This window comes from Prinia subflava, chromosome Z (assembly GCF_021018805.1).
Source record: "Prinia subflava isolate CZ2003 ecotype Zambia chromosome Z, Cam_Psub_1.2, whole genome shotgun sequence".
NCBI lineage: Eukaryota > Metazoa > Chordata > Aves > Passeriformes > Cisticolidae > Prinia > Prinia subflava.
In genome coordinates, this window is record NC_086283.1 from 19,770,288 (window position 1) to 19,796,917 (window position 26,630).

At 38.1% G+C, this 26,630-nt stretch overlaps 1 long non-coding RNA gene across 1 annotated transcript in view; it reads left to right on the plus strand.

The window, feature by feature from the left end:
* The first annotated feature begins 622 nt into the window (after positions 1-622).
* LOC134564478 (uncharacterized) overlaps positions 623-26,630 on the plus strand; it is a 213,112-nt gene continuing 187,104 nt past the window's right edge. The window contains exon 1 of the long non-coding RNA XR_010083574.1: positions 623-859. This is a non-coding gene — a long non-coding RNA (uncharacterized LOC134564478). The remainder of the gene's footprint in view (positions 860-26,630) is intronic.

Genomic DNA, 26,630 nt, shown 5'->3' on the forward strand with positions numbered 1-26,630 from the left:
CATAGAGAAAGAGAGTAGAACAAGGATGAGGAGCTAAAAGATCAGGCTGGAGAGATCCACAGTGCACCTAGAGACAAATTCCTCAGCAGGTGAGGAGAGGAGCATTGGAACTTGTATTATTAAAATATTAAAATGGAAGACATCATCAATTTGCATTGCTTATCTTGATTGTTTTATTTCTACATAAGAGAATTTGAAGTTCTCTGTCTTGAACCAGAGAAAACCCTATCATTCAGGTTTGGACTTTTTTCTACTGAAAATAATTTAAGTCCTGCAACTGAGACATTTGCAAGACCTTGTTATCAATGGAAATTTATTTTTGCCTACATCTAACACTTACCTTTGACAGATGAGATAGGCAGTGATTTTTAACATCTAGTTGCCTTTTTAAATCATATTCCAGTTATTGGCTTACCCACTTCATCTGCAGCTTCCATGCTACTGGTTAAACAAGAGTGAAAGGTCCCCTGTATTTTTGACAGTTTCTCTGTATTCAGCAGTTTAGGCTTCTTTCAAACAAACCTGCACATATCAAAAGATATTCCTTTTTAACACAACTACCCCAGGGGAAAAAATTTTTAATCATTAAAATATAATTGTCGTGGTTTGAAGGGAAGTGAGTTTTTTTGGAAGTAGTGGTCAAACCAATCAGTCCTTAGGTCTGAGTATTGGCACCTTTGTTGGCCACTAAGAGGTTGGACACGCCTCTGAGGACACGAGGGGTTAAAAGCCGGATTTCCCAGCAGGACTCCCTTTTTCCCTGCTCTGCTTTCGGAGAGGGAGCGTCTTCTCCTCTCCCCTGCCTGGGCCTGGCTAGGCCGGGTGGGGGAGGGGAGCAAGGTGGGCCTGGCTGAGCAAGGTGGGCCTCGGGGTGGGGAACAGAGGGAGCTGGAGTGGAGCTGGTCCAGCTTCCATCTAGAATGGAGGGGTGGAGGGAGAACTTTGGAGGTGCCTTCCGTCCCCCTCCCTGTCCCATCCCGTTCCCCCCCCTTTCCCCCCCCGGTCCCGTCTCTCTCCTCCCCCCACAGAGAGAAGGTGCCGAGCTGGAGCTGCTTGTGAGAGCTGCAGTGTCTGCGATCGCCTGTGCCTGACCTTGGTGGTGGGAGATAAAGCTTTTAACTCTTTCTAAGGCAGAAGAGAGTTACCCCTGGACGCTGAATTCTCATAGTTGGTGGTTTTAGAAGAGAGAGGACAGCCTGGGACTGAGAGGGTAATGTGAGATGGAAAGAAGCCCCTTCGATTGCCGGAATGAAGAGGAGTGGCCTATTGGCCAGACTTTTCCTGCATAATGATAGCCATAGACGGACCCTGGACCCTCCTGACTATAAATAAGACTGTGTTTGGGTGGATATTTTTGGCTCAAACCCAGAGACGTTCTGGCCTGCTTCTTGGAGCCCCCGGCCCCAGGGGTAAATGGGGGGGACCTGAGTCCCAAAATGAGAAGATGGCTGGTTTTTGGTACTTGGCCAAAACATCCTTAAAAAGAGCCCTGTTGCAGTGCAGGTCCATGGACGGCAGTGAGAGTGCCGGACATGGAAAGGAGGGTGTCACCCTGGCAGACCCCTCGAGGCAGTGCCATGGGTGACGTGGGAACACGGGATGGTGGACCTGTGTTTCCTGTGGGGGGGGGGGGTCTGTGGTGCGAGAGAGACTCCTCTCGTCCTGGATGGAATGTGGATTGTCTGAATTTTAAAGGATGATGATTTGGATTAGGAACCCAGGGTTGCTGAGGGATTAAGCAAGTAGATGAAGGTAATGTGCTGGAGTCAACTGAGTGAGCATGTATGGAATGGAAATTGGGGGGAGGAGAAGCAGTGTTTTGGGAGGTTTTCTCTTCTGCTTTTGGGTGGTTGGGTTTTTCTTTCCTTTTCTATTGTCCATTGTTATGTAGTATAATAAATTGTCTGTCTGTTTCAAGTATTAGGCCTGCTCTGCTCTGTTCTTGACCACATCTCACGGTAGTTCATTAGGTAAAATATACCCTCATGGGTGCATTGGCATTTTGTCTAATGTCAACCCTTGACAATAATTCAATAAATAAAATAAAGCAGCTCTCTTTCTGTGATATCCCTTACTGCATTTGAATGAATCTCTTCATTCTTTCTTGCAAGTGAAACAGAACCAGGAAGCACTAGAAATGCTTTTTTGGGGACAAATCCAATGTCAAAGTCCCTCCCTCATCCCAGCCCTCGCCTCTGCTGTCTGTTCAGGTGACAGCCACAGCTCTTGTGGGCATCAGCCTGGCAGAGGCACAGGGCCAGCCAGATCTTACACCTGGCAAGCCTGACCTCGTCTTCAAGCCCTGGGAGGCATTTGTTTAATTTGAGGTGAGACAGAGATATCCTCCCAGGTGATTTTGCCATTATTATGTTATGAACCCAAGTTCTGCTCCTCTATAGGTCACCCCTGTTCTATATTTGGGCGTGTTTCTAGAACTTCTTTCCCCCAAGCCTATTTATTGTCACCCCCACTCATTTCTGGTCTTTGGTGTTTCATCCTTTGTTGCAGTTTGTTCAAGTTTTAGGGCTGCTTCTGTACCCCTTGTTTTGTCTGAAGTTCATGGGTTTGTCCCAAAAGTTGTCTGCTCCCCAGAGCTGTTGGTTATTCAGCCCCTGGCCCTTTTTCCTGAAGATTCTAAGCCAATCTTTCCCCAAAACAGTTTTCATTTGTCCTTGTAATTTGTTTACCTTTCACTAGTTCCCTATTAATCCCCAAAAACCTTGCTCGCCTTCCCCGCTTTTCTGGCTATTGGCCGGAAGCTGTTGCTTGCCCTAAAGTCCTCCAGTATATAACCTGCTGTGCCCGGTGTCCAGGGTCTGTCTGTCGCCAGCCATTCAAGGAATAAACAACACGTCTCCCTTTCTCAATCCTTGCCCTCTGCCTGCACCAAAGAAAGATACCTGAGCTGTAGAGCTGAAAACCTCAGAGACACCCTGCCCGCAGTGCGGCTCAGGAGGGCGTGTCCCACACAACATAGACCACTGCAGAAAATTGAGCTAGCATGGAGGCTCTGGCAGCAGTGATTGTCCTTACAGCATGCAGTTCCTGGGCACTGTCCCTATTTTATTTTCCTGTTAAGGTGATTTTACTTTTCAGACACACCATGGCACCCGCTCCTTCTTCATCTCCATATTTGCCCTGAATATCAGGGAACTCAACAGACAAGGTGTGGCAGCCACCCTTGCTGCAACAAACTCTGGCATCCCAGCCACAGAGCCATTGGTTAAATGATCCCAGCAAGCTGGAGATCCACTCCCTGCCATGTGTGGTGAGGAAATGCGATCATGTCAGCTGTGTCAGGCTCGTTATAAATTTGGGGATTCATCTGGAGCACCATGGCTTTGACAGACGGCCTCGTTTTCTCGTTTATTTAAAGAGCCGCGTTGCGGCTAAACGTTTTGAACGTACATCTGTGATTTTTTAAAGGAGTGCTCTCGGTTTGATATCCTCCAGATATGCCTTTAGCAGCACTTAGCAGTGTAAAAAATTAATATATTATTATAGAAATTATGTGAGCTGTGGGTTGAAAGAAGTCATAGCTCTAACTAGAACATTATTTACCGGGTCACAAGTGTAAAAGTTAATGTACCAGAGCTTCTCTCTTTCCCTTTCTCTGGATGGATTGTAGCAGTAATGAACCTTAACTGATTTCTATTCATCTGGCTTTTAACTGCTGAGATTTGCAAAGACAATTAAAAATAAGACCTTTTTTGTTGTCATCTTTTCTCCTTTCACTTTAGTTAATAATTTGAATCACAGATTTCTGTTTAACCAGATATTCAGGACATGAACAATAATTTCAATAACCTCCACAGTGGCATCATGCTGAAGTGCAATTCAAAGAAAGGAAAAGAAAAATGCACTACAATGTGTCATGGTGTGTTAAGAATTGCAGGATTCTGAACTGTTAGGAGTCCAGTGCTTATGAGTTTAGAAGGTCAGTGCAACTACCTAAATAAGAAAAATAATAAAAAATATAAGTGCTTAAGTGGAGAAAGAAAATAAGAGAGGCTGAGACATTCCAAATTTTTTTTTGAACAGTCAGCCTTCCTATTTTTGAGCCAGTTCCTGGCCACAAATATCTTTATTTTATGTGCACTTCATACGATAATTTAATGACAGATTTGCTTTTTTGATTGGTGTTCCTGTGACTGACTTTTAGTGTGATAATTATTTTCAGATCTCTTACTTGGGTAGTTTCTCCATTCTCCATATGTGTTCACTACTTGTTCTCCTTTATCTGAGGATGATATTTACCTTTTAACAATTCTTCACCAGTATACTGAAATGCACTTTCTTCTATAGACAGTAATGGAGTCAAATGAACAGTATTTAATCTGGAATTAATAAAATGATTAATGCCTGAGAGTGCTAAATAATTGAGAGATTCATGTGCTAGAACTACTTTTTTTTTCTTCATTTCCTGATGCATTTAGACTTTCTCCAAGCACCTCAGTCATTCATTCTGAAGATCCACATAATGTGAATTATCTGGAATAATGGAGGTAATTTCAATGCTGTCCTGGCAATCAGCTGTGTCAGTCCTCTGTTTATACTTCCTCTTCCAAGTCTTCTGTTGATAATATGCCTGGGTTTCTTCTGATTTTTTTTCCCTAGATAGTCCACATTATTTATGTCACTTTCAAGTAGTGCTGTTTCAGAAATGCTGTAGCCTTGAACTATTGTGTTTCAACACTGCCTTTTTTATTTGAGGAAAGGAGTACTGGTGGGCAATACAGAGTCCAATTCCCCGCCAAATGGAACATCCATATTCCCTTCTCCTGCTCTCTTCTCCAACAAAGGTTCAACTTTTAAAGAATATTTACAGGAGACAAATGTTTGAACAAAACACAGATGTTAATAGCTAATTACCAAATGGCATGTTCAACTATCCTGAGAAAAGGTGTTATCATGGGCATTTCACCAATTTGCAAAATTGTGTCACAATGACAAAAATAAGGTAAGGCAGAGGCTGATGAATTTGTCTCATCAAATATGACAAGCAGAATGCAATATTATTTGGTGCTTTTATGCCACTCACCAATTACAGCAACTTACTGGGGACTTAAGGAAAGGTTTGGTCTGTACATCGATGAAACAAACACCAAGATTTTTAAGAAGAATAGATGGGGATGGGTCAGTCAGCATCAGTGGATTCACTCAAAGTCTGTGGATCATTATCTGTACAAACAACTCATCCCTGTAAAGTAACTTCAGTCTGTGCTTAAAACCTCAGCAGATGTCAGTGCTTGTTTCTAGAATGTTAAGTCTGGTCTCACCAGAGCAGCAGATTTTGAACTGCTAGGAGGCAAAAACACTCACAGATGTGAGCAGCCCTGTCAATAGGAAATAATATTTTTCCTATATAAGCACCATGTTGCATTTCAAAGAAATATGGATTTTATGCTCTCCCTGTAGCAGGAGGGGTCGAAAAATAGACAACACTGGAACAAGTTCTGGAGGCAAACTGCCACGTGTGGAAGCACAGTTACTTTCCCTCTGTGATCAAACAGACTGCTGAGGAAACAAGGAATTAGGAAAGGTGGCTTTCATTGAGTTCTCACATCACAGATTTGACCTGTAAAATGTTCCTACCCTTCATCCTCTGTTTTTGGTCACTGTTTAACGGTGTTCATGGCTGGGCAGAACTGCTGAATATGTATTTATTTTCAATACACTTGCAGCCTTGGAGCAGGTCTATTTCACAGGGATACTTGGTCTGCCAGTGAGAGAACATTCAGTGATATTAACCTTGAGTGCCTGGGAGCAGATGCCACAGGGACAGCTCCTGCAAGTGTTTGTAAATGCATCCAGAATCATGGCCCTCTGTTAAGGGAAAATATCATTCATTCACACTATCAAAAATAACAGAAATATGTCATAATTGGGTGAATAGACAGCAAAAACCCTCAACAATAATTTATCAGGGTAATCCCAACAGCATATTTTTAAAAGAAATACTCCTCAACATTCATTTTGTGTTTGATAATCTTTTCTATTTACAACACTTATTATCCGTGTAACTTTACACATTGGCGTATGATTTTGTGTTGTAAAGAGAGTGCAAAGTAACAATTAAATTGGCACTGCAAATGATGTCTGTTTAGTCCATCTTGTTCCTTTCTTACTCGATATTGTCTGCATGGTTTAAAAACCTGGAAAAAATATCTTTTCATTCATTATTTTTGCCATTGGATCTTGATTTGTGGTTGGAGTTAAGCACTGCAGATATGGAGGAGACCTGGGCCCTGCAATTAGCAGTTTTCCTCAGTGACAAAGGCAGCGTTCCTGCTAAATGATTTGTTATGTTTATAATTACTGGATTATATCTGAAATCAAGTATTCAACTTTGCATATTTCCAATTTGTTCGAATTATAGTCACATCATTATGTTCAAATCAGAGCACCCAAAATGCAGTTTTGCTCCAGGATAATTAACCAATGACTTTGAAATATGCAAGCAGGGAGTCTCATTTAGGTAGACAGCTCAAGAAGCAAGGGGAGCTACTGATGCATTCCATTGCATTCTTATCTTCTGAAAACAAAGCTTCAATTTGCTTTGTTCTTGATTGCATTATTCCATGACAGATTTTGTGATCTATAGTTATCTTACATTGCTGCAACACTGAAACCCTTCACCCTTTAACATGTGCTCCTGAACTAATTGCTTTGAAGTTCCCCATAGAATTACTCCAGTGAAAAATAGAGCTAGCAAGACAAGTTCAGTGATATGAATAGTAAGAATAATGAGCTGTGTGTACCACGATTCTTGCAGTATTGCAGGCAAATTATTACATGTTGGAGTATTTCTCTACAGAAGGGGCCACGTTGTATCTTATTTTTTTCCTTATAAATTGAATTTGTGCACAAAGATAGGGTAGAATGTGGTTTTCAATTAATTTCCAAGTGATATCATAGCAACCATGTAGCAGTCATGGTAAAAGTGCTGGAGTTAAAATAGCACTTTTCCACTTTTATTTTCTGGTCCATCCATCGTTTCTGTCTTTATTTAAACCTAGATCATCAAGCCAAACTACACCACAGCATGTTAGCAAATGTAAAAAATTAAAATAATAGGAACAAAGATGTAATCCTCATCCTGGCATCCTCCACTGCTGCCTTAATCGCTCATCCTTCCATATAGCTACTCCATTTGATAAAACCAAAATAATTTCCCTGTGCATTTAGAGATAAATGGCACCTGGCCTGGCCTTCAGCTGCCACATATGCTGGCCACTATAGATATTAATGCCCTAATGATAGAACAAAACTTGTGAAAATAAAAAAATGACCAGACAGCTACTTAACTTTGAAATGACTGCATCATTTTCTCTCTTTTCTGACAATGTGGGGATTTATGTTCTCATTGTTTGTGAGAGAAAAACAACGACAACAACGATAACACAACAACAAAAATAACCACAAAATACAAGTTAGGAAATTATCAGGTTCCACCCACAGCGCTCAGGCTGTTTCTTTAGCCTGATGGTGCACACACTTTTTGGGTTGTTTTCCTTTCCTCTCCACTCCCTGGGTTACTTTTCCTGCATCCCTGCTCCTGTGTAACTTCCCAGCAATATCCCCAAAGCTGTGCTCTGGAAGGCTGACTCTGCTCCCCAGAAACAGCCACAGACCAAACCTTCAGCTGTTCCTGATTTAGGAAAACCAGTTTGCAATTTACCCTTGGGAGGTATCTTTACTGTTTTACATATGGATGAATTTTAGGAAGTGTTGAACGTAAGACCGCATGTTTGAATACTTGATAAGATAATGAGCTCCCTATGATAGCACAGGACTGTACAAAAGTGTAATTCATTGGAATTTATGATTTTGATTACTGAATTTGTACTGGAAATTTCCCCCATTCTGCTCCCTGTTTTTCCCTTTAATCCCTACTCAAGCTGGAATGGTCATTTTCCCATTGGAATTCTTTTTTATAAAACTGCTTTTTTTTCTGATCACCCTCTCCTATGTAAATGGAATGAAGCAAAAAAGAATCATGACCCTCACCGAAAAACTTGAACAAATTTTCCTATTCCTAAACTCTGATTTGGAGTATGCTCACATAAATCTATAAAGGAAAGGTTATAATTTAATAAATGTATTCTAAATCATTGATAGATTAATTTAGAAACAGGGGTTGGCAAGGGAATGTTAAAAATCTATTAATGTCTACCTGCTCTTTAAAGACTTAATATCTGTGCAAAGTTTTACAAGGTGATTGCTGGCACGATGTAAGTATTAAACCAGTTTATAGTGTGGAAATGGGTGCAGATAATAGCACTAGGTGTGCACTGACCTTCTCCCCGAATTTTGGCATGCAGAATACAACTTAGCACATCAGGCTGTGCTCGAACACATTTGAAGGGTGCTGAGAATGTATTTCCTTTCTAATCCAGAGATCATTTTGTTTTATTTTGGTGTAAACGCAGTTGCACAAACAACGAGGAAAGTGTTCGATTAAAGCCAACAGAGAGCTCAGGCGCAGTCTTCATTAAAGAGGTACAAAGACCACACCATCTGCTCCAACAAGTCCCAGCTCTCCCTGGGTTTGTTTGCTCAGTAGTTCCTGCTGGCTGGAGCCACCTGTTCATTTAATTAGAAACACAGCCTTAAAACACTGCCTGCTACAAGCTCTGTGCCTCTCCAGAGGTGAGCTTCTCAGGCAAAGAACCAACGTGCAAGGCAGGCAAAACTTTCTTTGTATCTTGTTTTGGAAACTCAGTGAATAAAAGGAGCTAATAAGGTGTAATGTTCAGAAAATACTTTTTGTTTTCTTCTTTTTTTTTTTTTTTTTTTTTTTTTCTTTTTTTTTTTTTTTTTCTTTTTTATGTAGAAGATGTATTTTCTTTTTCCTCTTTCTCAGCAGTACTAGTTTGACTCAGTTAAGGACATTTTGCCTTTCACTAGCATGAAGAAGAGGCAGCTGCGATCTTGCAAAAACATTAAATGTAAAATAAGAGAAAGCACAGCTCTTATTTTTTTTGCTGTCTTCATAAATCAAGATAAAATGAAATCAAAAGTTGTGTTTGAAACCTGAATGTAATAAAATGGAAGTGAAAGTTCTTAAATCTGATCTAAAGAATTTGTTCTTACCAATTAAAAATGAGAAATGTTCAGGCAGAAAATAATGTGGTTTATTAGAACAATTAGTTTAGTACTATGCAAAGCAAAAAAAAAAAGTCTCCATGAACTTTGAACTTCACACACATTTAAGTCTTCCCAGAAAAGATAAAGTTCCACTTGGCTTTATTTTCCACTGGCTAACTACCTGAGTGCAAATGATCTCAATAATATATCCAGCTGTTTTACTGGGTAAAGATGACCCATTTTTCAAAATAAAAGTGAATTTAATAACACAAAAGAGAATATTGACATGAAATATCAAGTACTGGAGCCTGTTTCAGTTGCAGCTGGGACATGTGGACACCGTGATGACTTTCCTTTGGTGACTTTCCTTGTTGCTTGTGACCTATTTGTCTGAGATTGCTCTGGTTTTATATCTGTGTAATTGCAGGATTTGCTCTGCTGGATCTAGAAAATGGATTGGGATGGCTAGGACTGTGTATAGATAGATCTGTGTCCATCTCTGCTTTGTCTTACAGAACTTGTGGGTTTACCACTGTGGATTTATAGGGTAGACTTTTATCTCAAGCAAACACAAACATTTTCCTGTGCAGGCTTTCCCAGCTGAGTCTGTACAACTCAACAGCAAATTCTGAAAGGATAAGAACTCCAAAATGAGTGTTCTTCAGCTATATTTTGCATAACTGTAGGACTAGATCATTACCATATTAAGAAATAAAAGTTAATTTTTTGGTACTGTTAAAATAGGTTATTAAATGTTGGACCTGCAGGGTGTGTCTCTATGTAACTTGCTTGCTTTTACACTGGCAATCTTAATGAATTCATTAATTACTTAATGGGACTTGAAGATAATAAACCTTCACTAAAATTTTAATATTAATTATGACTATTATCATTATTATTAGTCATTTACTGCAGGAGGGAGTGGAGTATGGCTGCTGGTACAGAATATATTGAGGAATTCACAGAATCTCTTAATTTTGTCCTCTGTTTAACTCAGGGCGGTTTCTGGCTGTGATGAGAGAGAAAGCTGAATCACAGAAGTGAATTATTCCCTGTTGAAAACTCAACAGTGTATACAGTACTTCATGACCAGGCTATTTCTTGCTGCCTCTAATCTCTCCTGGTACTGTACTCTCATGATGTTGCAGTCTTGAATTATTTCTTGCTTTCTTTAATTACAGACCCCATTATATCCAGTTTCCTTTCCACTTGTGCTGTAGTTATTATTCTCTTTAACCCTGTAAACTCCCTTTGGGGTCTGTCTTCGTTTTGGCATTTCCAGGGCTGTACATTCTGATTTCACTGGTAAATCAGATGTCAGTGGCATTCAGTGAAACTGGTCTAGCAGGAGGAGGACACCAATTACCCTTTGAGTTTCTGAGCAGGGGGTTTATGTTTCTGTGAACCACACAGGTGAAATTCTGCTTTTTACTTTGCCCATGGTCCACATATGCATGGGAGCTGGCAATTCTGGCCATTTCTATGGATGCAAATGAGGAAGGATGTGGCTTCTGTCTCTTCAGTAACCAAGGACATGGCCCAGCATCTCCATTCTCTGAATGCAAAATGGTTTATCCCATCAGTTGTGTCACATCTCTCTTTTGTGGCATCAAATCTGAGTGCAGAGATCAGAAAAAGAGTTTTGAGTATCCAGTTCTCTGCCACTCTGGGCTCAGGCTGTGTTCAGATGTGGACTAGGTTCTTCTAGAGGGGTAATTTCCGAGGGAGCTTAGAATACGGAATCACAGAATCACAGAGTGGTTTGGGCTGGAAGGTGTCACGGTGCTGTTTCGAGACCTCAGCGTCTCCACGCACGGCCAGCCCGGGCACCGCGACACGGGACGAGGATCAGTTCGTGCGCCGAGCGACGATCCTGATTCCTGCGGGCTCTTGTTATGAGAGATCTTTGGCAGCGGTCTTAAAGTGACAAAGCAGAGGCAGGGTGGGAGGCAGCGAGGTAGCAGCGTTTATTGTGCAGCAAGTGCGATGTCACCTGCCTGCGCCTGCTCTCGCAACTGCCCCGAGGGCGGTTCTGCGGACACTTTTATACAGAGGGTGTCAGGGAGGGGTAAAGGTGAAACAGCCAATAGAGGGAGTGATAGGGACCATTAGACAGGTGCAATATTCAACTTTTGCCAACCAGGGGACAGGGAGAAATACAAAACTCGCGGGCTTCGTGAGTGACAGAAAACTGACAGTTACGTCACTTGCCTCAGGGGTACACGTGGATGAGGAGGGAACAAAGGAACATATAACAAACTCAATAAACTAAATTTCACACACCGCCACAGGAAGGGATCTCAAAGTCCATCTAGTTCCAAACCCCTGCCACTGTCCCAGGCTGATCCAAGCTCTGTCCAGTCTGGCCTTGTATTTTGCGGGGATATATATGTTTTTATTCTTTGCGTTTCTAAAAATTTGGGTTTTTAAAACTACATCAGGGTTTAAATTCAAAAAATAAAATAAATAACTGCTAATGGAAACCCCACAGGCCAAGTTATATTCAAATGTTCCATGATTTTCCCCAAAGCTGATTTAATTGGCTGTTTGACCACTGCTGTGGTTGGCAGACACTTTTAGTCAAATTCATTATGCAAGAAAACAGCCAAGTGCCTCTTACATAGAAGTTGAAACATGTATTGAGAGTTTGTTGTTATTTCTCTTTAAGTACCATAAAATATGGATGAATTCTAACAAAGAGGTAAATGTATCTGAATAAAATTGCTCCTGTGTATGTCAAGTTGATACAGCAGTTGCCATGGAAAACAAACATTGTACATAAATACTTAAATAAATAGTTGTATATTTAGAAGGGTAGCAAGCTGTTAACCAAGGTTTGGACACTGATAAACAAACCCTGCAGAGAATCCTGGTGCTTTCAACCATCAATATATCTATTCAGTTAGTGAACTTACAATTCAATAAATTGTTCCAGCCTTTAATTGGAGGTTGGAGAAGCAGGCAAAGGAGCAAAAATAACAATAAGCGTCAGTGGTAGATTTAAGAGGAAAAAAACCACCCCACCCTCTTCTGAATCCATACAGCTTGCCCTTACAATATTATCTCAGTTTGCTCCTGAGACTATGGGCAATAAAATGGAAAATAAAATTTAGGTTGAGTTGCAAATTAAACATTTTGATGATGAGCTAAATCAACTATTTCAACATAAATCATTATAGTTTTTTCAAGAAAACCAGACCCTGAATATTTTTGTTAAACCCAAAAGAAGATTAAGTGCATCTCTGTTTAGATTATGGGGGAGGGCAACTTTCCAGCTACAGACAGAAGGGGAGGTCAGAATGACTGAAAGGATTTGGGGCTAAAAATAAGCAAACAAAATGAATTGTTTGGATGTTATATCACAACATTTTAAAATAGTAGGTTTTGAAGTCATTCATAAACATCAGTGTTTTCATTCAGCATTTTGTTCCAAGGCCGGTCTGGGCCTGTAGCATTTTGAATTTAACTATACTTACCTTCTCAATGGTTCCCTCTTCCCTTTAAGTCACATCTCCCCAGGCTTATCCTAAGGCAGTTAGGATATTTGCTTCTCTCATTTAGCTGTGGTACAATAGGAATAATTGTCCTTAACAGCTTGTTAAAATTACTTCCCAGTGCCCTTCCAGCAGCCCTGCTGGAGGACCAGCAGCCCCACACTCTTTTCTGCTAAGAATCTGCCAGTGGGTTTTGTGCAGGTGAGAATATGACTTGCATGTCCTCATGCTCCATTTGGGATTTACATGAATGGCAGGGCTGCATCCCATATGCTTCTAATGAATTAATTTCATAATTAATGATCATCCATCATCATCAGTGTGGTTGTGTTTTTTCATGGTTCTGTGTGGTCACTTACAGAATCCGTTCCTGAACCTTGCACTTTCTGTAAAAGACAATTTCTATAGCAAAAAGAGTAATTGTTAATCAGGTGCCCTGTTGAGGATTAATGTTTGTCTGATGATCTATTCTGCCTTGCCCACACTGGGCTTGGATCACTGTCCTTACAGACCAAAGAATCTGAAAAAGTTAAATGACTCCTTGTTTTCTGTCTTTGCATAGATCACAGCTCAGTTTCATCTGCCTGTTTCCTTTTTGTTTTGGTTTGGTTTTTAACACAGAATAGATAACCACCAATTTGAACCAGTTTATTTGACTTGCTCCGTCCATTTTTTTGTCCTTTTTAATTGTTCCCAATTCGGGACAAAATTAGATATGTCTTCTCAAACACGATTGAGGTCCCCTAGAATAGTTCAGAAGGAATTTTTGCCAGAAACTTGGTAACCATAAATGCCACAAAAAAGCCACCTTCCATTCTGTCTTTGATGCATTTGATGAATGGCTCAGGGAAATAAATAAATAAATTGCTGCTAAATAACAATAAACTAATTAATTGCTGTTTGTGTTTTCCTTCCAGGACATAAGAAACCCATTTGGAGCTGCCATTATTTGTTGGGTAAATACATTCAGAGAATAATAAATGTATAAGATTATTCACTGTTCAGAGTAAATACATGATTAGTAGTTGTCAAAATGCACATTCTCCACAACAATAGGGCCCAACAGCTGCTTTGCTGCTCTGTGCCAAGGCTTGCTCAGGAACTCCTCTGTTCATGGCCCACTGAAGCAGGAGACAATCACTATTCCCTGGCTGCCGTTAAATTGTGCAGTCTCAGAGGATACCAGGTGTCACTGACATGGGGAGCACTGACAGTCCTCTGGCAGGAAAAATCCCTGAAAATCCAACAAATGCCCTGATTGTGAGCTGGGAGGGATGTTCCAGGCTGCAGGCAGGGAGGTGAAGGTGGAAACTGGGTTATTAATGTGAAAACTGCTTTGGATGAGCTGACAGGGAGCCTTTTTTTTTTTTCTTTTTTTCTTTTTTTCTTTTTTCTTTTTTCTTTTTTCTTTTTCTTTTTTTTTCTTTTTTTCTTTTTTCTTTTTTTTTCTTTTTTAACAGGTTTTTTAATATGTGACCCAGAGATCTGAGATAGCTTTGTTGTTCTTCATACTTTGTGTAGCTCAGTTGTATCCACTGACACCAAAAATTTAATATTTGATGGGAAGAAGTTCACATCAACTATTAAAAGAGGCCAACACAGGTGTGACATGGGGGATGGGTGGAGAGGCTTTGCTGGACTGCCCTGCTCAGTTCTAGGAACAGCAAAAGTTCCAATGGAAGCTTTGAAATAATTCCCCAGCCTTAATTTCTCTGAGGAATTTCTCTTAGACATTAAGTCTTCTTGATAAATAAAATACATCTGCTTCAGAAAAACTACACTGGAGAAACTGGTATCATTAATTACTCTTTTCTTTATTGAGAGAAATTAATTTATTGAGGGAAATGATTTATTAGACATGCAAAGATTAATCAATCTTTTAGTTTAATTTTATCCACACAAATCATAAGAAGAAGTGAAAACAGCTGGAAATGCTTCAAAAGTCTTAAAATTCTATCAAATAATTTGGTGTGTCCTTTGATAAAGCAGGTAAATTGTAAAGAAAGAGAAACTTCAGGTGAATCTTCCACTAGTTTATGCGATTTTTGACCTAATGCTGTGGGGTTTGTGGTGATCTGCAGCTCCACTACTTCTCTGCTCTTTAAGTATTTAACAAAAAATAGGAGTATTGTGTGTATTCTGTGCTTCAATTTGAATGGCTAAGCAGGTTTAGAATGATAGGATTGCTTTGTTAACTCATAGAAAATTTTTATCGTTTCGAAAAGCAGGTATTTTCTGGCATTGAGTCCAAAATCAAGTGGGATATTTTTTGTTTGTTTTTGTTTCTGTTTTTGTTTTTAGTTGGGTTTTTCTTTTTATGAATTGGTCTAAAACATCTTAAATAAGGAGATTTGTTATGTAAATGCACATTGGCTACTACATGTAGACTCCTGTTTCAAGGAGCTTCTTCAGCTTCTTCAGCTTGAAGAAGTTTTTATGGTTTTTACATATTAAAACTTCTGGAATCAAATACAAAAACATAAAAATTAAAAACAAGTGAACAGTAGTGCAAGTATGAACACACAAAATACATGTACAGGAGGTAAAAGTGAGATGAGGATGATCTTCTCCAAATCCAGCTGTGATATATAACTCCCTATTTGGTCACTCTCTGAGTGTCTCTGATTTTCATGGTGAGCTCTTCTTTCCCCTGTGCATAAAATCTTGGGCACAGGGATATTAATTAGGGGGAAAGACAGTGTATTTTAAAGTGACATAGCAGCTGCCAGGATCAGGTCAGAGGTAACAGTGACACCAGATCTTTGATTTCCTTAGAACAAAATTCACATCATAGGGAGATCCTCAAGTTCATGCAGAATTAATAAACCCAGCTACACCCAGGCTGACGACATTGTTGAAAACCTAAACACCTTCTCAAGAAGAGATAAAAATTCTAATTCTCTCTGTGTTGCTGTTTTTCCACTACCTTGCATTGGGAAGGTATTCAAAAACTAGAACTTTTTTTTGCAAAATAATCTTGCAAATAGCAGGAGAGAAAAATATTATAGTCTCTGAAAATTTTGTTTACTGTAGAGATCTGGGACAAATAGTGTTTGCATATTGCATTACCATCTAAGAGTAATGGCATATTTACTACACTGATACTAAAAGCAAACACTTTAATATTTGTAGTTATGGTTTCCATTTTTGCCTTTCCCTTTCCCGAGGCACCGGCAAGAAAAGAGACGAGAATTAGAAAAAGTATTGCTTTATGAAAAATTGCAAGGGTTGTAAATTACAAGTGTTGCTGGAGTTCCCTTGAATTATTCAGTGTTTTTAAGGTTTTATGCTCTGTGTACAACAGTGTCTATGTTTATTTGATCTATTATTTTTATATAGTTGTCTGACACTTCTTTATGAAAAAGAATAAAAGATGTGAAGCTTATCCACAATGTCAAATTTTTATCATGTCCAAATATTTTATGGTTCTGCATGTTTCAGATCAAAGAATTCTAGGTTATCTTCTTGCTTGTTTGATTTAATCTTACCAACAGTAACAATATTTTAGAGCTCATTTTTCATATACATTTTGCAAATGAAGTGAGAAGTTTAATTGTTATTTTTTAGCACAATATTTATTCTCTAAAAATATTTTGAGGTGGATATCTTTGTTTCAGAGTCTGATTTTCTGTTGAATAAAGAATTAGTAATAAAACATTTATAGGAAATCTTGTTTTACTAATATATTTAGAAGGAAACTCAGAGCTTGTTCCAGGGAGGAACAGTAGTGAGGAATGTTAACTTGATTTTTTAACAGTATGGACTGATAATCTATGTATATTTTACCTAATTGCAGTAGTTATAATGGTTTCAATACTACTTTTGGTTCTGGGGATGTCTTTATTTTGTTTGCTGACTCTATTTTACCATGTTATGACTGTGCTGTTTAGTGCTTCATTTATCCCAGCTCAGGCTTTGGTGCTGCAATTCTGTCTCTACTCTCAAAAAGCTCAGGATGCACCTGAATAGCTTTTCCTGTGTCAAGTTTTACTCAGTTTTGAAATACGTCTTTATTTGCAGAAAATTTGCAAATTTTTTTTGAGCTTTAGAATCAGCACCTATTGCATTCAGTATATTCCAGAAACCAGAATCAGGGAACACAGTATCTGTGGTGTTAAGTGGCATAAAATTAGATCATACATGGAATTGGTTGGAAAATTAGAGTTTTCAACAGTGGGCTGGAAGGCATTTTTGTTTCCTTTGGTGTTTACTCTTTTGGTTTATTTCTGGAAATGCCTCACCTCTGCTGTAACTTTTATCAGCCTTCATGAATCTTGCTCCTGCTTGTACCAACACACCCACAGCTTTTCACTTGATAGGAAGATCTACAGGTCCCAAATTCTTCCTCAAGGAAAACTCCTGGAGACTGGAGTTCCTGCCTTGCCACAGATTAGAAACCCTTGTTCCAGTTTACCACATACAGAAACATTCCCGAAATAACTTATTTATAAAGAAAGTGCCTGAGACTGTTCAGTTAGGGGGAAATCTGTCACTTGCTTTTAGAGCCAATAAAGGTGGATTCTTTGGGGAGAGCAATAGAGGAAATGGAAGTAGATTGACTATATGCACCTGCAGGAAAAAACTGGCAGGAATAAAAGTGTTACACAGTGCTCTGCTATCCCTTGTGAGACACAAGCCCTGTGCTGGAGAAATATTGAATCAACATTGTTCCCAGCAAACCTGATGCATGACAGTTTCCCAGTTTCTCTTCTAGCCCTGAAGAATATTTTGTTGGCTAGTGATAATGCAGGAATCGAGTTTAATGTCACCCACACACTGTTCAGGAGGGAAATGTCTGTATTTCACATTTCCAGTGACCATCTAAATACATTCCTTTAGCGACTCAAGCTTTTCAGAGGGTTTATGTATATGGAATATATAGTTTATGTACGTGAAATTCCCTCTGTGATCCCCCATTAGTGCTTGCACTTGTGTTTCTCTTTTTGTCAGGTGAACTGAATTGTCTCGTGGAAGCAGAGATTCCTTTCTCCCTCCTGTCTGCAGGATTTTTTAGATTGCCTAGGCACTTAATCTGAATTTTTAGAAAGTCATAGATGTTTGACCCAAGTATGCTTCTTTGGCAGAAACAAGAATCATGTCACTTGACTCTGTTGCTTATTTGGGGTTAGAAAATCCTCAGTAATTAGCATCCTGATGTTTGTTGGAGTATAAGAAATGCATAAAATTTTGATCAATCAAGAGAATGCTTATCTTATAACCATCTAAAACCTTTCTATGTGAATGCAAATTCACATATCCTGTAATGATTCTTAAAAATAAAACACTTTTTAAAATTATTATTAAAAATGTGACTTTGGCAACATTTCTGCAAATCTTACTTTATTAAAGTGACCCCTCTCCCACAAAAATGTTTTAATGGAAAATTTACAGAGATTTAAATGATTCATAGACTCTGTTTCTTTAGACAGTACATGAGATACACATTATTTAAACAACATTTTAATTTAATATTTCCAGTTGATAGATGGGCGGTATTTGTGTAATTTACTTTCCTGTCTTTGTAGAAGCACTATTTGGAAGGAGGTATTATTATGTAGAAATATAATTCAAGTGCTTAAAAAAAAATAAAACTCACCAAATTGACACTGATAATTGATCAGTTGGAAGAAAAGCATATAGGAAAATGAAATAATCATTAGAAAATCAGTGATAGTGAAAATCTTCATCTGCTTTTATGGACTTGTAGTGAAAAAGAGTTTTATTTTCATAAGACACATGCTGGAGATGAGTTTGGGGAATGTGTTTTACTTTGTGTAATTGACCAATGGCTGAACATTCAGAACCTCAGAGAGATTCCCAAATCTTACAGGATTGATAAAATTGTTAACCAAACCCTGAATTAATGCTTACTGAGGATCATTTCCAAAGATAATGTGTATTTTCATTCATTACTGAATGAAAAGTTACAGGCTATGTTTCCCTCAGATGAACTGCAGGGGAGCAAAGGCATTCAACTTTTACATCCTGGATTCATTCCAGGAAAGTGTCTTCTTTAAAAAAAGGGAAAATATTCTGGCTGTCACTCATATCAGGACAGTGTGGGATACCTCAGACAACACAGAAATGAACCAGAACTGGTGTCTCACTGCTTCATGAGTTGGATAATTGCAGGAAAACTTGTAAAACCTGCAGCTACCGTGTCTAAACTCACATCCTTGTGGATATTTCCTTTTGTCTGGGATAAAGTTTGTTGGGAGCTCTCCTTGAAGTGTGAGCTGTCAGAGTTTCTGCTGGAACTTTGTTGAGAGCTGCAGTTGTCACCTTTGGGAGTTGGCCCAGCCTCACTGACTGAGGCATATCAAATCTATCAGCAATTCTCTGCTCTGTCTTTGCTTATTTTCAGGGAAAGAGTGGATAGAAATTTTTCTATCTCACACACAAAAGGGTAAAGTACTGCCTGCCTTATACAATCCAGCTCAGAATATGGCCTTTCTGAATTCTGTAGGAAAGAAAAATAGAAGAGGCTTTGCTGTGAATTTATTTTTGAAAGGGACTTAACCCTCTGTCTTACCCTGCAAATAGAACTGAACATCCTTTATTTGAGTTTTACTGCAACACTGATTCTTAACTGCAACCATCCAAAACTAAAATGTGCTATTTTATAAAAGTTAAGGGCAATCACAAGTAAAGTCAGCCCTCCAGCCAGAGAAGAACCAATTGACTCAGACTGGTGTTTAGGGTAGTGCCTGGGTTTTTTTTTGTATTTTCTTTGCCTGTTGTGAAATTGTTGGGACTCACACATGCAACCTTAAAAATTGTTATTGAAAATCGCAATCCTTGTTTTCTTCCTGCAGATTCCATTTTTTTCTCTAGGTTACATGGTTGAGTTCCTGCCAAAATTTGCTCTGAATCCAAATCCATGCTTACACCTCTCTGTTTCCTTGGGTAGCAGAGCAGGTGTGGGGAAGGAGATCTTCATCCTTTAATGCAGATAAATTTCATGTAACAGTAAATTAAATGTATAACCACTGCACAGAGGTACAAAGAGGGATTATTGCTTGTGCTTCCCCTCTTTTTCCTCACACATTCTCTGGAACTGCTGGTAATGACAAGAGCAGTACGGAGTGGATATTTCTGGCAGTGGTAGAGTAGCAATTTTAAATTTGCTGGGAAATGAGTTTTGTGAACAATATTTGGCCACAGCTCTTGCTGCAAGAGTGGAGAGAACAATAAATATGTCAATAAAGGCCACAGGACAAGAATCCACTTTGGGGAGAACTTGGAAAGTTTTGTCAGAGTTTCTGTATCAGCTTTATGCAAGGTGGTGAGAAGGAAAGTGCAAATTAGGTAATCCCATTTCCATCACAGGGGAAAACAGAATCCAGTTTTGGCAAGTTCTGGTTGTGATGAAAAGATTCACAGATTGGCAAATTTCTTTGCCTTGAGACACATATCGTCATTTTGAGATTTATAGTAAGATGTAAAACCTGAGTAATAGATATTAAAAAACCCCATAATTTATTTTTACATAGAAGAGCAAAACAATTCTTTTTAAACTCCAGCACCAAAAAATTACTCGATTAAGGATATAGTACATCTAATTTTTTTTTAATATTCTGGCAAAATAAGTAACATTTAACACTGACAACATGCAGACTGAACATAAAGTGTTGCACGCAATACAAAATTCATTACAGAATCATTCAGTATCTTTATACGGCTAAATAAATATCCATTCTGAACCTCCTGTTGCTAATCTCTCTGTGTCCCTGCTGCATGCTGGACACATAACATTAGGATAATGTCCTTGAAAGAAATACTAAATTTTTTGGAATAACCTCCAAAACAGAGCTCCCACTGCTCAGTGCATCTTCACCCCCTCTGAACACCTTTAGCTGAATTTACTCTTAGCACATTTCAATGTTGAGCCACAAGACTTGCACTTAGTCACTATTTAATAAATTAAGGCATATGCTTGATCTCCAAAGTGCCATGCCTATAATTTATCTAACGAGACACACTTTCATAATCCATCGAGATTCGATGACAGCTTTTAAAATTAGAGCCATTAGAATATCTTAGAAGTTTCCCTTCATGCATACCTTTTCCTGTTGCCCCATTCATTCATTTTTATGCCTTGGAAAATAAATGTTCGACAGATTTGTCTTAGTCTTATCATTCAATTTAAAAATGGGGCTTATAAAAAAAAGATGGGCAAAGACTTTTTGCCAAGGCCTGTAGTGACAGTTCAAGGAGCAACAGTGTTAAAGTGAAATAAAGTAAATTTTGGTTAGATATAAGGAAAAAAATTCTTCCCTGTGAGGGTGGTGAGGCCCTGTCACAGGTTGCCCAGGAAAGCTGTGGCTGCCTATAAATATAAGTTTTTTCGTATGCAGGTGATGTCTGTTAATTTTCTTAGTAGGCTTCCAGATGGAATTTCAATATTTGAACAGGTCTGAAACACAGATTTACCTGATAATAATTACTGCTTTTGATCATAGCACAGGGAGGCATCACTTTGGCATTCTCTAAGAAGCTGAATTCTGCTTCAGTGTGTGAAAATAATTTCTCTGATTAGTGTCACTGTGAAAATAAGGTCTGATTAATTTTATTGTGAAAATAAAGGGAAGCTTGTGATTTTGACAATTCTAGGATTCCTCTGATCCTGAATGTAATTTAGGGCAATGCAATTTCACCCAGATAAGGAACAAAAAATGTTTTCTCCAAGGGTTGTTGAGTGAAAATGCTTTTGCTCAGTGACCTCTTTCACAGAACCTTTACTTGAGATAAACATAACTATTAGCTGTAATTTTTTTTCCTTCAAGACAGATATCTGGAAGCTATGACAAGATATATTTTCTTAGGAAACTCAGATCTGAGCAGGTATTTCATAATTGCTTGTGTTCATAAAAGTAATGGAAACCTAATTTTTAGCCTATTGCAAAATAATGTTTTTTCTAGACTGCTTTGCATGCTAATATGTAAAAAAAGGAGAAGAGAGGAAAAAAATCTTTGCCTTTCATAAAGAAAGTCTATATCTGACCATGGAATTTAAAAAAAAATAATTAGATGACTTCTGTAATAGTCTACTCATGCTATCAGTATCTGTTACATATTCTTCCTAATTTGTAGTTACAAATACCTGCAATTCATGTAATTTCTCACTAGTGTGAGAATAGAAATCAAACTATATTTTGTGTAGCTGTACTGATGTGATCAGAGAATCACCTAACATCCTTCCCTTGCCTTTCTCAGCTGAGAAGTTCCTTTCTTAAGCAGAAAATGAGAATTTTTCCAAATAGTTTCAGATTAGGAATTAACAATGCAGCCATATGTATGTAAATTTTATGCATTTAGAACAATCTCATGAAGTAAAACAAATGTGTCTGATAAGAAAACTCTACTAGAAAAGATTGGTGTATCTCTTGTCTCTTGTTGATTGCTAATGGAGCATTTTCATGCTCTGAATTCACATCACCGAGCTATTATTTTGACAGGTCCTAGATGAAATACACTTCAGATTTTTTTTCCCCTTTAAGAAAGTAACTTACAAGAAACAGACTTATTCTCTGCCTTGCTCATAAGTCTCAGGCCCATCAAAATCCCCTTTTATCTGCCTTCAGATTGTGTTGGTTGTCAGTCTCTTTACAGTGGCTTAGAAAGCATTCAGGCTTGTCAACTTATTGAGAGTAATCTGGAAGAGCACAAAGGAATTTCAAACATTTCAAGGACTATACAATGGTAAGATACATCTGCTAGGAAACCTGAGAGAAATTCATATTTACTGGTATGTAAAATAAGGTCATTCAATAACCTGAATCTCTTACAACCATTTCAAGGTGTCTCACAAAAGCTATAAATGCACTCTGGGGGTCTGCAGGCAGTGCAGGTATATAAGGGCAGTCCCTGCTGGCTTTGTGAGATTGGGGAATGGGTTTCAAGTAGGCCAAATCCTGGGAAAATGGTTGATTTTTAAGATGAGAGATCTCTATGGTCTACTTAAAGAAAACATTTTATTAGTTGAAGACAATGCATGAAATGTGACTGTTTAGTAAGAGGTGCTCTAAGGTGACAGAGTAGAGGTGATTTCATAAGAGTGCAGATGAGTCCACAAGAGAATCTAATATACAATCATTAATATCACAGGGGAATATTAATTTCTGAAACAGCATCAGTGAAATCTGTGCTCCCAAGTTATAGGCATGAACTTTCCCAATAGTGAAAATTGCTTTGGTGTATAGATCTAAAATAATAAAAAAAAAAAAAAAGGAAGAAAAAAGACCTTTCCTGCCTCTTCCAAAAACGTAGCATCATGGAGGAACTGCTTCTCTCTGTTGGTGATTATCAAGTGTGTGTTTATTGGGTATTCTGCCCAGTTGTGTCAGGCTCTGCTAAAGAAAGATAATTATTAAATGGTATAAAAAAGCCAGAAGCCTGACTTAACACAAAGATACAGGGCAGACAAAAAAGGTAATTTTGCAATCATTCCCTCTGGAGGTTGATTATCTCTGAGAGCACAGTTTAATGACTGTGGAATAGTTTTCTGCTTGGAGCCTTTTCAAAACAGTAACTCATTCCTCTTTATCAGACTCCAGAAGAAAGAGGGAGCTTGACATTATTGCTGTTAGAGAGATGTAGGCAAATGGGTTAAGGAACTTCTCCAGCAAGGCTGGTGTAAAACCTGACACAAAAATCCATAAATAAAGCACTTGATCTACTGGAGGCAAGAGTTTTAAAGCACATATTCAATCTGCTGGGCCACTCTACCTTAATATGTAGGGATATTGCTTTATCTGGGTGATACTTAATGAACACAGAGATAAGTACAGACATCAACCCACACATAAAATTGAATAAACATATAGTTTGGGGTGGTTTTTTTTCCTCATATTCTGAAGAAATAGTGTTAAATATAAGAAATTTTGCTAAGAGTAAGCTTTTAAAGGGATATATTTAATTTCCTTCCTAACATGCTAGCATGTTGATAAAAGAGATATTCATTCAGATCACTATCTGTGATTTCAGATAGGTCTCAGGTGGTGTTTTCAAAGAAATCTGAGGACTCTGAATGGTTCTGCTTTTCAAGAGTTTAATTGTAACTTTTGGACTGGCTCATGGAAATTTATACATTCATATAAATCAACTTTATCTGCTCACCTGGTGACAGATTCATCGGTTCTGAGTCTGAAAAGAATTTTGGTGGGATGCCCAAGGACTGAAGGTGTGATCCTGTGGATATTTATAGGAGTTTATTACCACTGTGGAGTTTGTTTCAGCTCTTGCCCTACTTAATGCCAGAGTAATGGATCGTGTAGGATCAACAGCACTATGGTTTCAGAATTTATCCCGAAGATGTCACAAAATCAGGACTTCACTCCCTGTCTATCAGCTGTGTCAAGAGCAATAAAGTTTTCATCATTTCTTGGGATGAGAGACTTATTAAAGTGTCTTATCAACATAGCCAAGTTTTATAGTGCCATTACAGATTTCCAAAATTATATGAGTAGGGGTAGTATGAGAGGAAAGCTGTAGCTATTGCAGTAGCAACAGATAGTGCCACAGAGCTTATTTTAATCTAAAAAAAGTTACTCAATAAAGAATTTTTAGAGCTTCTCTTATTTTTTAATTTCAATACAAATGCTAAAGTCAAAATAAATGTATAAAAGCCACTTTTCCTGCAAAGTTAATCTCATCACATTGTAAGTAGTGCTTATTTTTTAATTGGGGCAAATATCATTTTACTGTAATGAGTTTCTTGATTGGAATTTAAGGACATTTCCATTTTGAGCTGTGAAATGCACAAGCAGAGATTTAACAAAAGAGAAATTGATGTGTTTGTGAAATAGGGGTAGTTCACTGCCTGAAGGAGTGAGATGAGGTTCCTGACATGGAAGTGAACTGAGAAGATTTTGGGATTAACATTTTCCAAGGAGTTTGACTGTTCAAAAAAACTCTGGGGACCAGTGAACATAATTTCCTACTGGATGCTCCTTTGAAGATATCACAGCCTTTCTGAAGCAGAAGATTAATGCATTGTTGGTTTGCTCTATCGTTATTTCCACATTTATTTTTACACCTGAAATTCAAGTAGAAAGGACCCACCTCTTTAAGCAATTTGAAAAGATAATTAAAATAATAATTTCTAACTAGAAACTAATGTTATCAAAATGCTGATGTATTCAAGGGGACAAGTAAATCTAATTTATTTGTTTAAAGAACAGTTCAGGTGAAGTGGATGAACAGATTAATTGGAATTTCCAGTACAACAGTGGAAACAAAGCAAATCCACAGGATGAAATGGTCTACATTAATGAAGTGATTCTGCTTTGGGGCAAAGCCTATTCAAAATGAAGACAAAAATATATCAATATCATCTTTGAATGCATTTAAAATTTTTGGTGTGACTTTTCTTTTAGGCAAAGAACAGTGGACAGATAAAACTGATTATATTTTAAATATCATACAACTGATTAAATTTTAAATATTTATATGTATGTGTTGTTTCTGTTTGGTTTTCATCATTGAAATTATTCTTGATATACACTGGGATAAGACTAAACTGAACTCCTCTTTTGAAATAAGCAAATAAACATGTTTTTTAAATTCTATGAATACGTAAATAAAAAATCCAGAACTGCCATAGTTGAGGGGAACAAAATTAAGAGTATTAAGTAGTTTCTGTTGAACACAACTGTAAATCTTAAAATCACTTCACTTTGTCATTACATATCCAATCATTTGTTTAAGTTTGCAAGAATACTGTTCCTTTGGGTTTGTTATCTGGAAATCTCATTGCATTTAGAAAGCACAATTGGCTCCACTGTTTTTGGGTGGTGCAGTTCCCTCCCATGGGCTGTCAACACCTCTGCGCAGGTGTGTTGAGAAGGGCTCAGTTCAAGTCTCCCCCTTGTGCTGTGTTCAGAGACACGGCGAAAATCTTCAGCTTGGGAGCTGAAAATCAGATACAAATAAATCAGAGCTGTTCTGGAGTCTTCCTTTTCCTGCTCTGCTTTCAATTAGTGTCTTCATTGCAAAAATGAATGATCACTGTGAGAAATATCACTCCTCAAAAAAATGGTCAGAATACTCAACTCTTTCTTTGTACCATGGGTGCTCAGTGAAGTACAGAACATTTATGGTTCCATCTGGAAAGAATCTGCAGTAATGAACTCGTGTTGTTGTTTTGCCAATTTAACACTTCATGAAATACTGAAGTGCCTCTTGCATGTTCAGAAAGGATTTCTGTTAGTGATTTTGTGAGAAGCAATTCAAACTGAATACAGTAATTTTGAAGTATTTGTTTAATAATATGAAGAGCAATAATAACAATCATAAAATCATCTGCACTTGTATTTTAACATGCAAAGAATCAGGATTGATGCAAGAATCACTCAGTGCCTTCAGCCCTTGGTATGTGACCACTGGCTCCACCAGGCTGATTTACACCCCTGAATGACTGGAGATCTCTCAGATTCAGGCTGTTTGTATCAGCTGTGCATTTTGTGTTTGCTGTTTTCCAGGGATGAATAAATAAAAACAACAACAAAATAGAGCTGGGGAATGTTCAGTTGAATTCTGAATTGAATTCACATGAGCCACGCTAGTGGCCTTTCAGCTGACTTCAGATTTGCTCTGAAAGTTGCTTTACCTCCATGAGAGTAGATAGAAAGTGAAAACTTATGTGCTATGAGTACTTGCTAGATGCAAACTCATCTTCACTTAAAGTGGAGCTAATGCTAATCAGGGTAACGTCTCAAGAATCAATGGAATTAAAAAGTGAGAGGAGAATCAAAATAAATGGCTTTAAATATATCACAAACACATAGAACATTTTAGAAGATTATGTGCTTGCTAGCACTCTTGGAACAGTTTTCCAGACTTATTAAGTAATCTTCACTGTGTGCCCAGGATTTGAGCATATCCATGCAGTATCACCATGCAAATTAAGATCCTTCCATTACTATCCACCAGTATTCTATTAAATTATGGAAAAATAAGTTTAGAACCAACTCCTTTTTTGGAAGAACAAACATCACTTAGCAATTTCCATATCTATTTGCCTCTAAACAAAGATCAAATAATATA